Source organism: Martes martes (assembly GCF_963455335.1).
Source record: "Martes martes genome assembly, chromosome: 6".
Lineage (NCBI taxonomy): Eukaryota > Metazoa > Chordata > Mammalia > Carnivora > Mustelidae > Martes > Martes martes.
The window spans coordinates 51,918,057-51,927,503 of record NC_137893.1 but is presented as its reverse complement, the minus strand read 5'-3'; the positions used below and the strand labels follow the sequence as shown (position 1 = coordinate 51,927,503).

Genomic DNA, 9,447 nt, shown 5'->3' with positions numbered 1-9,447 from the left:
TAAGTCTTTAATTTATTTTGAGTTAATTTTTTGTGAGTGGTGTAAGAGAGAGGTTCAGTTTCATTTTTTGTATTTGGATATCCCGTTTTCCCAACACCATTTATTGAAAAGACTATTGTATCCACATTGAGAATTCTTGACTCTCTTGTCAAATATTAGTTGATCAGCTACATACACCTGGGTTTATTTCTGGGCTTCAGTTCTGTTCCATTGGTGAATATGTCTGTTTTTTATGCCAATACCATACTGTGTTGATTATTCTAGCTTCAGAGTATAGTTTGAAATTGGAAAGTATGATGCCTCCAACTTTGTTCTTCTCTCTCATGAATGCTTTGGCTATTTAGGGCTTTTGTTGGTTCCCTAAAAGTTTTAAAATTGCCTTTTCTAGTTCTGTGAAAGATGTCATTGGAATTTTGATAAGTATCGCATTGAATCTGTAGATTGCCATGGGTAGTTTGAACATTTTAACAATTTTAATTCTCCCAATTCATGAACATGGGATATCTTTCCATTTATTTGTCTCTTCTTCACTTTCTTTCATCAGTGTCTTAAAGTTTTTTGCACACACACACTTTTTAAAATTGAAGTACAATTGACACACAATGTTGCATTAATTTCTTCTCTCTTTTTTTAAAGATTTTATTTACTTAACTGACAGAAAGAGAAATCACAGGTAGGCAGAGAGGCAGGCAGAAAGAGGGGGAAGCAGGCTCCCTGGCGAGTAGAGAGCCTGATACTCTATTCCAGGACCCTGAGATCATGACCTGAGCCAAAGGCAGAGGCTTAACCCACTTAGTCATCCAGGCGCCCTGTTTCATTAATTTCAAGTGTACTACACTTTTCATCTAAATGAAACTAACTGAAATATAGAGGGATCAAGCTTATTTCAGAAGGTATTGTGTGGAAGGAGATGGGTCCAAATTATGTCCAGGTGTAAAAGAACTGAAGAAAGACCTGCTAATTCTTATGGAGCTTACACATAACATTTTTAAAAGCACTCACTTATAAGATTGAGCATAGATTGATCCAGTTAGGTGAGGTATAATGAAGCTGATAATCTTTCTGAAGATGAATAAATAGTAGTAATAAATTGAAAAGTAAGTTGACGATTCAACAGAAGATCTTTAAGAGTTTAGAATAGTTTTCCTGAACCCTCTGTTTACCTTGATTCCTGCTTGGATATGGATTTCAGAGTTTTGCTTTTGTTGGTTACAAGTTGCTGAAAAGATATGTGGGCATTGATGCCATCTATGAATAGCCCACTTAAGGAGTCATAAAGTCCCCACTTATCCTTAAATATCCCTTGGTACATCCTACATCAAAAAAGATGCATGCATTGTGCTTAAAAATTTTCATTGTTAATCCATTTGTGGTTTAAAGTAATGCAGACTGCTATTGAGCTCATTCAGTCTAACATCACAGCAGTAATCTCTTAGTGATTGAATTAACTCTGTTCTTCATAAAACATCTGATTTAATTGTATTATCTTAGCTATCTGGTAAAGTTCCAAGGACATTTGTGGGAATGAGATCTGGGGGGCGAGAGTGGGCTTTCTTGTGATGTACAAGGGTTAATATGAAGGGACAAAGACACTGAGACAGAGTGGGAGGCTAGGAAAATTGGTATTATTATGAAGGTTCATTTGGGGACATAACTCTTTTGCTGAAGTTTGAAGAATACCTAGGATTTAATAGGATCATGAGATGGAGGAATTTCTTGCCTGAGGAAAGAGAGTTATAAAAAAATGAGGAGCTATAGATCTGCTATGTATATAGTATCTGATTTGAACTGATAGAGTGGAGACAAATTTACTTCCAACAATTAGGAGACTCAAAAGTAAAATTTATTCTGATTACATTTTATATAATATTAGGTGATGGTATATTCTATTATCTCTCAAAATCTTATTATGGGATTCACTGTGTTGCAAATAACTGGGTAAAAGGAGGAGAAAGAAGGTAAAGATGTATTCAAGTCATGGAATACCAAAATTAGCTATGATTCTGGTGAGAAAATGGCAACAAGGAACGTTGCTACTCACAAAATGTATTGTAAGATAAAACTGGAATGGTAAAGGAAGGTATATATGTCCTACTTCATAAGGCTAAGTCACTTAAGTTGAAGGCGGTCTTAGAGGGAACACATGACCATGAAAGAGGTCTTAGGACTGAATTGAGTCAAGAACATGTGTTTTAATGGAAACTGTCTTGTATCCTTAAAATTTTTGGACTTCTTGTCATTGGTAAGAATTCAAAACCTTCAAAACTTATGGCCTGATGTTACACAGTGCAAGGGTTTCTTCATTTTTCAAGGCATGCTGGTACATGGTTCTTTCATAATACTGTTTTTGATGAGGATAAAGCTGGGCCATTGCCATTATGTGAAGTAGGTAGTACAGTGTTTTCTTTTGAGAAGTCCATGCTGAAATGAGAGGAGCTGAATGAACAGGTCACATAAAGGGTATAGGTAGGTCACCAAAGCAGAGTTGCAGAAGCTCAATAGGAAAGAAAAGCTATTAGCTGAATATACAAATCTGAATAAACATAAGGGTGAGAATATGAGACCAAGAGGCAGTTTAGGTCAGCTGAAGGATGGAGCCAGGTGAGGGGTGCTTCTATACATGCATATTCAACTCAGTTGAAGTTGGAGTATCAGGGATGATGGAACCTCAGTTAAAGGCCTTCAGAGGACTTTCCTAGGGGAATAATAATTATCAATCCAAGCAAAGTCAAGCCTACCATCACAACTTCTGAAAAACTCAACTTATGACAAATAGGTAACTTTTACCTAGAAATATTCCACCCACGTTAGCTTTTGCAGATTTCTTTTGATACTCCATCTGTATATTTCTGCTAAATTCTCTAATTTGTGAATTTGTTCTTGACTTGGGTTTTCTACTCTTATCTCAATGTTCCTTCATAATCTGTCAGCTTGGCCTCAAAACCAGGTATGTCACAGCAATTTGTATAAATTTTTATCATTATTTCCAGTACTCCAGAGTTTAGCCCCTTGGCACTTCTCTTTGATACTTCTCACCAACCTTCTTTTCATTTACCTTTAATCTGCTCCATCAGTTAGGAATTAAAATGTGTTAAGTTGTGGAAAAATGTAAAATTTATAAGATAAAAAATACCTTAGCTAAGTGATAGACATAGACACAGAGTATTTATATCTTGATTAATTCTATTTCATTTAATAATACTTTTCTTCAAGAAGACTTAAGAAGTACAATTGAGAAATGTCAATCTCTGCACATCTTTATTTTTCTTGTACATCAAATGTCTGGATTTGACAGTGGCATATTCACAGCCCTCTAAAAATCTGATCAGCACAAGGGTGTGAAGTGCTTAGGAGGAAGGGTTAAAATTTGGTGAAATTTTCTGCTTATTTGCCTCATTTCTCCTTGATTTTCAAAAGAGAAAGATTTCAAGGGGAAGAAATGAATGACAAATAGCTTAAGATGTTCAAAAATATTATTGACACCTACACTAGGTACAAATTAAACTATAATCATCTCAGATCTGCTTTTTAAAAATCTTTAGTGATATGTGTATATATATGCCTTGGTGACAGTCTTAATGGAAATAGTTGGTCTTCCAGTTCTGATATTTACTGCATTTTCAGGAAAGTATGACTAAACTGTATACAAACATAGCATTAGAAGATGGAAACTCAGTCTCACTGTAAAATATGTCCTTCATAGCAAATAGAACAACATTGTCATCTCCTCTCATAAAACAATACTGTGAAAATTTTGAGATTCTGTGGGGTTGGCAGTGTTAACTCTTATGTTCACATTCATTTTTGTTGGTTATGCTACTAATTGCTTTTTTCTGCAGTGATTCTGAAGGTTGTCCCTACTTTCAAGTTCATCCCTCTCTCAGGAGTTTATAATGTAGAGGTGGAAACTAGACACATACTTATGAAGCAGGCAATTGCAAAAGGCAAAAATGAGGGAGAGATGCCAACAAGTACAAGTATTGAAAAATGACAATGGTTTGGAATAGCTAGAGAGGTCTTCAACAAAGATAGAAATCTTTATAGTAACCTGTAAGGTTGGGTAGAATTTGAATAGGTAGGAAGAATTGCATGTGAAGCTGGAGAGGGAATGGGTATTTAACCATGCTCTTGGGGGTGTTAGGAGGTGATGTGAGAATGAATGGGTGAAACCATATTGTGCTGAATCTTATAGGCTGCTTATGCCAACTGGACTTCATCTTAAGGTCAATAACAAGACACTGGAAATTTGGCAGAGCAGAATGACAAGGGGAAAGCATTATTTTATGGAGATAAGTTTTGATTTTATAATAATTGTCTTAACTTTTCTTAACTTTCTGTGTACTTATAAAATACATAAAGCTAGGAAGAGGGAGTGGGTTACAAGAAGACTTAATTCCTATTTAAATAGATTATTTTAAGTGAATCTGAGGTCAGCTACTTAGAGAATTCAAGGATTGGAAGATAGGACTAGAGTTTAGAGTCACAGAGTCACAGAGAGGGTATGTTGGCTGGGTAAGACCCAGAGCCCGGCCTATGAACTCTACCCAGCACTCCTTCTTCTTTGCTAAGTTCGGTTCCATTATGTCTTCAACTCTCTGCATTCTTCCCACTGTCCTTAAAAACTCTGCTTTAAAACTTATGAGATCTTAAGCAATTACTTAACAAATCCTATCATTAACAAGGCTTTTATGCCTCACATCTCTAGTTTGGCAGTCAAAAAATTTAAACTACTCAAAATATTTCGTTCTGGAAGTTAATAATAAAGGTGGAAGTTTCTGTTTTCCTGGAAAGCCAACAATAATTTATAATGTTATTTACCTAAATAGTAATAATGAAGCAATACAGTGTTTTATTTTATTTTTAAAATTTTATTAAAATTCAATTAATTAACATATAGTGTATTATGAGTTTCAGAGGTAGAGTTCAGTGATTCATCGGTTGTGTATAACACCTTAATGTCCATCACCCAGTTACCCCATCCCCTTAGCCCCTCCCCTCCAGCAACCCTCAGTTTGTTTCCTAGAGTTAAGAGTCTCTTATGTCTCCCTTTCTGATTTCATCTTGCAGTACAGTGTTTTAAAATGTATTATCTCATTTGATTCTCAGCATGGTCCTGCTAGGCAGGGAGAGCAAACACTAGACTGGCTAGAAGTAATTGTTTTGTGAAGCAGCCACGGAGAGGAAGGAAACAGAACTTATGACTCTTAATTTCATGTGCATCAGATACTTCTACAAGGGGCCTACTAGTTATAGGTTATGTTTGGCTCTGTCGGTTTAAGTTGTACATATGCTTTCCTTCATCATAAAACTGCGGTTATACTTATTTCCTTGATTTCCAGGGTTGGATCAAGCATAAATATTGTATGATTGACTTAAATGTAATAATTTTCTATAGATAGATCTCAATACTGTAGATTATTTCCCAAACATGTAATCTTTGAAAGAGAACCCTAATGGAATTCCTTGAAGCAGGTAGCTTTCTTTTTTTTTTTTCCAAAAAAAGGAAAAGAAATGATTTTTCTGTGAAACTGTCATAGAGACATCTGAAAAGAGACTTTAGAATAGAGTGCTACAATCATGAATGATTTGAGTGTTCAAAACCAATTTTAGAAATCATTTTTACCTAAGATTAAAGAAAGACACAGGTTTGCAGTGTAAGAAGCATTTTACAAAGGTCTTGCCCATTGTTTGATGTTTTACATGATTTAGGGGGAAAATGCTTGTTTCTTCTTATGGCAGACCTCACATATAATAGAAGAGGAAACTGTCTAAAGTAGTGTGATTTAAAGGGTATCTTCCCCCAAATAAGAGCATATTTACATATAAACACGCACAGACATATATGCGCCTGACTTGGCTGCCTATCATCTGTCTAGTTGTGTCTGTCTGTCTATCTATCATCTACCTATTATCATCCTATCATTGCATACCTCTTTTACACTTAGACTATTATAATCTGTAAAAGCCATGATCAAAGAGTTGGCATGTAGATTTAAAATTTGAGTGTTTATATATTAATGTATATGCCCATGTAAATATTCACAATAACAAAGGGGGTAACTCTGTTTTATATTTGAGAACTGCTATAATCAGAAGACAAGTAAGTGATACTAAAGGAGCTGTGTTTGAAAGGAGGTGGGGAGAGATTCTTACGGCATTTAGAAGGGTTCATGGTAGGGTGTGTGTGTGTATTTGTGTGTGTGGGGGGTTATGATGATTATCTGGGCAACAGGGGAATAGCATGAAAGTGCTGTGGGGGAAGAAAGGGAAGTGGGAGGGCTGAAAGGAAAGTTTAATTTCATCTTTTCCTTAATGCTAACGCTGCTTCTAATATCTTCTGTAATTATAGTCCAACAGTGAATCTTTTCTTCTATGTGTTAAGATTTTGGCCATTATTGATAATGCAGTGCTTTCAGGATAGTCCTATATGTAGTGACTAGATATAAGGTTAACTTCAACTAGTCATATATGATATATATGTATGATAAATATATATGATGTATATATGTGATCCATTGTATTTGTGATGGATATGCAAATATAAACAAGATCTTTCTAGCCTGCAAACTTAGCCACCATCACTATAAGTGGATGTGGTTTGATGTAAGAAGAACATAGAGAGAGGCATATTAATTATTGGAACATAGGGAATATACCATTGGCTTTCTATTCTCAGATGGCTATCAGAGAAGGAAAAATGTTGCTGTATGAGAGGATAGATGATTTGGAGAGGAAGAAATTAAGGGTTTCTCCTTCCTCTCCAGGAAGATTATAATTGGTCCTCAAGTGATCCATAGGTTTTACAACGTGGCTAGTGACATCAATAAATACAACCTCTGTAGAGATTTTGAGAGAAATACATATTTTTATTTCATATTTTTGTCTTCTTAAGCTGAAAACCTAGCAGAATTTCTTGCCTCTAATATTGCTCAGTTTCAGTTTAATATTACCCAAATCCTATTTTAGCTCAGTTTTCTTCAAAGTTACACAGTCATTAGTCAATCAAAGTGCACCTGCTTTTCAGTTTCATACAGAGACACATGGAGCTGGGGTTTTTTCAACCTGAGAAATGTCAGTTTTCTGGAGATGTGAATGTGACCTGAGGAGTCTGGTTTTGCTAGGGAGAGATTTTTCTGAACCCTCATTAAAAAAAAAAAAAAAAAAAAAAAAAAAAAAAAAAAAAAGTGGTGCCTAATTTTTTTGCATTGCCTTACAGTTTTTACAGTGTATTATCTCACTTTTTACTCACATCAAAACTATCACCTGAGAGAGTTGTTACCTCTGTTTTACTCTTGAGGAAACTGAAAGTTGAAGAGAATACATAACATGCTCAGTCACTGAGCTGAAAAGCAGCAGCACTGGGATTCACACTGGGTCTTCTGACCCCATGTCTACACACCTTTACTGGATGACCCACTAATGCTTGTCAAAGAATGTTCGGGTAAAATGCTTCTTTTCAGGTCAACATGATACATGTGATGTGTAAATTTTACAGATACTAGAAAGTAACAAGAAAATTGCTGAATGTTAATTAAGAATTATGGTCAAAGAAAGACTTTTTTTTTTGTTATAGAGGCAAAGCATGTTTCTTACATACCCAGCTGGTCATATTAGGAACAAGCCATACTAAGAAAGCAGCTCTGTACCCACTACTACTAGGCTCATGGCTACAGACAGGAATGTGAGGATCAAGACTTGGCTGGTGGAGCTGAAAGTATCCTGGAGAGCCTGAGGGAATTCATATGAGAAGTATGAGAAAATGGGCTTTGGGGATGATCAATCAGTTTACTAACCTTTCTCTGTGTCAGCATACTATCAGGCAGAAAAGGAATATACTTTGGTTTGCGTGGTATGTTTTCTTGTCAGATTTGCTGGAGTTTCACACTACTTAAAATGTGTTTAATTTTAGTATGGTATTTGATACTGACATGGATGGAATTAGCCAATATTCTGTAGAACTATAATTTACATAATTTTGTGATTTCTAGCTCTGGAAAATTATTGATGACTTTTAATTATCAATGACTTTAACTTTAAATTCATAGATTAACTCATAAAGTATTATTATTGATCAAATAAACAATATTTTTAATAAGTAATTGCCCTTTGTGAGAACAAAAATATGTCTAATGGCACATTCCTACATATTGTTTAAAATTTTATTTTCATTACAAAACTAAGAAAAGGATGCATTTTAGATTGGTTATGTGGTTGAATTATTACCCTTCTACCTAGACAAAGACATGGAGCAAAACTTTGCTTTTGACTAGATGATGAAAAGCCAGTCTTCTTGCAGGTAAACGATAATTAAATGTGTTGGTGGAAGATCTTTCATTGAAAGCCATTTCTTGTTCTTCAGGAAAATGAGAATTGGGGATCATTTGTTTAGGTTACTAGTATTTGAACTCAGCTGAGATTGACAAAAATTCCTTAACTAAACTCTACTCAGGTTCCTTTGGACTCTTCTACACAGGACCTGATCTTTTCTTTCCTTTTTTTTTTTTTTTAATTTTAATCCTAGTATAGTTAATTTACAGTGTTATATTAGATTCAGGTATACAATATAGTAATTCAGCAATTCCATATATTAGTATTCATCAGGATAACTGTACTATTTTTTTAATGGATCAGTTATTTAATTAGGTTCTTTGTAAGAAATTTAGAACACCAATTTGTGAGGGCAAACTCCATTTCTGAGAGAAAACAGAGAGGAGGTAACCCTGAAGCTGAGGAACAGCTTTGATTTTTGGCAGAATTTGCAAGTCCACAGCTTTCTGATCAACCTTGTGCTACTCCATAATCTCATATTTCTCTTTGACCGTTTCAAAGATCTCATCTTCCTAGTGTCTGAATTTGTACAGCTTCTCCTTCTTGAGATGTTTGGGGATTTTCGCATTGCTGATATCAATTTTGGTGGAAGTGGCAATGACAAATTTCTAGTGTGTTCTATGCAGAGGAACTCGATTGAGGGCCAGAAGTCCTATCACAAGTAGCAAGCCACTGCTCAGTTGCTTCAGGAAAACCACCCTCTTGTCTCTGTGGCACCCAGTGAGGATGATCAAAATGGTCTCAGGAGTAATGCTAGCTCAAAATTTTCTCACGTGTTGACTGAAAGTTTTTTTGCTGGCTCAAAAGCTTTTGAGGCATATCTTCAGTAGATAATATCTAGGCATTGTGCAAAGTTTAAACACTCAGATACCACCATTGTTGTCACCACCAAGTGGTTTTGTGACAGTAGCAAGAACCTTCTCCTTCCTTTTCTTTTCAACCCTGGATTTAACTGTTGAATACTTTCTCTTGTATATGGTCTTTCCTGAATACATAGCCAGTCATAACCAATAAGGATATTTGCCAATTCTGGTTAGGATAGGGTTTCAGCTACAGTGCGGCTTCCCTTCTTTGGCATTTTAGCCTTGAGATTATCCTTCTTAACCTTGCCACCAGCAT

General features: G+C 35.4%; 1 pseudogene across 1 annotated transcript; it reads right to left on the bottom strand.

Moving 5' to 3' along the window:
• Nucleotides 1-8,659: 8,659 nt before the first annotated feature.
• On the bottom strand, nucleotides 8,660-9,173 carry LOC308344559 (large ribosomal subunit protein eL6-like; annotated as a pseudogene). Its single transcript has one exon. The product of its transcript is annotated as a large ribosomal subunit protein eL6-like (transcript).
• Nucleotides 9,174-9,447: the final 274 nt, after the last annotated feature.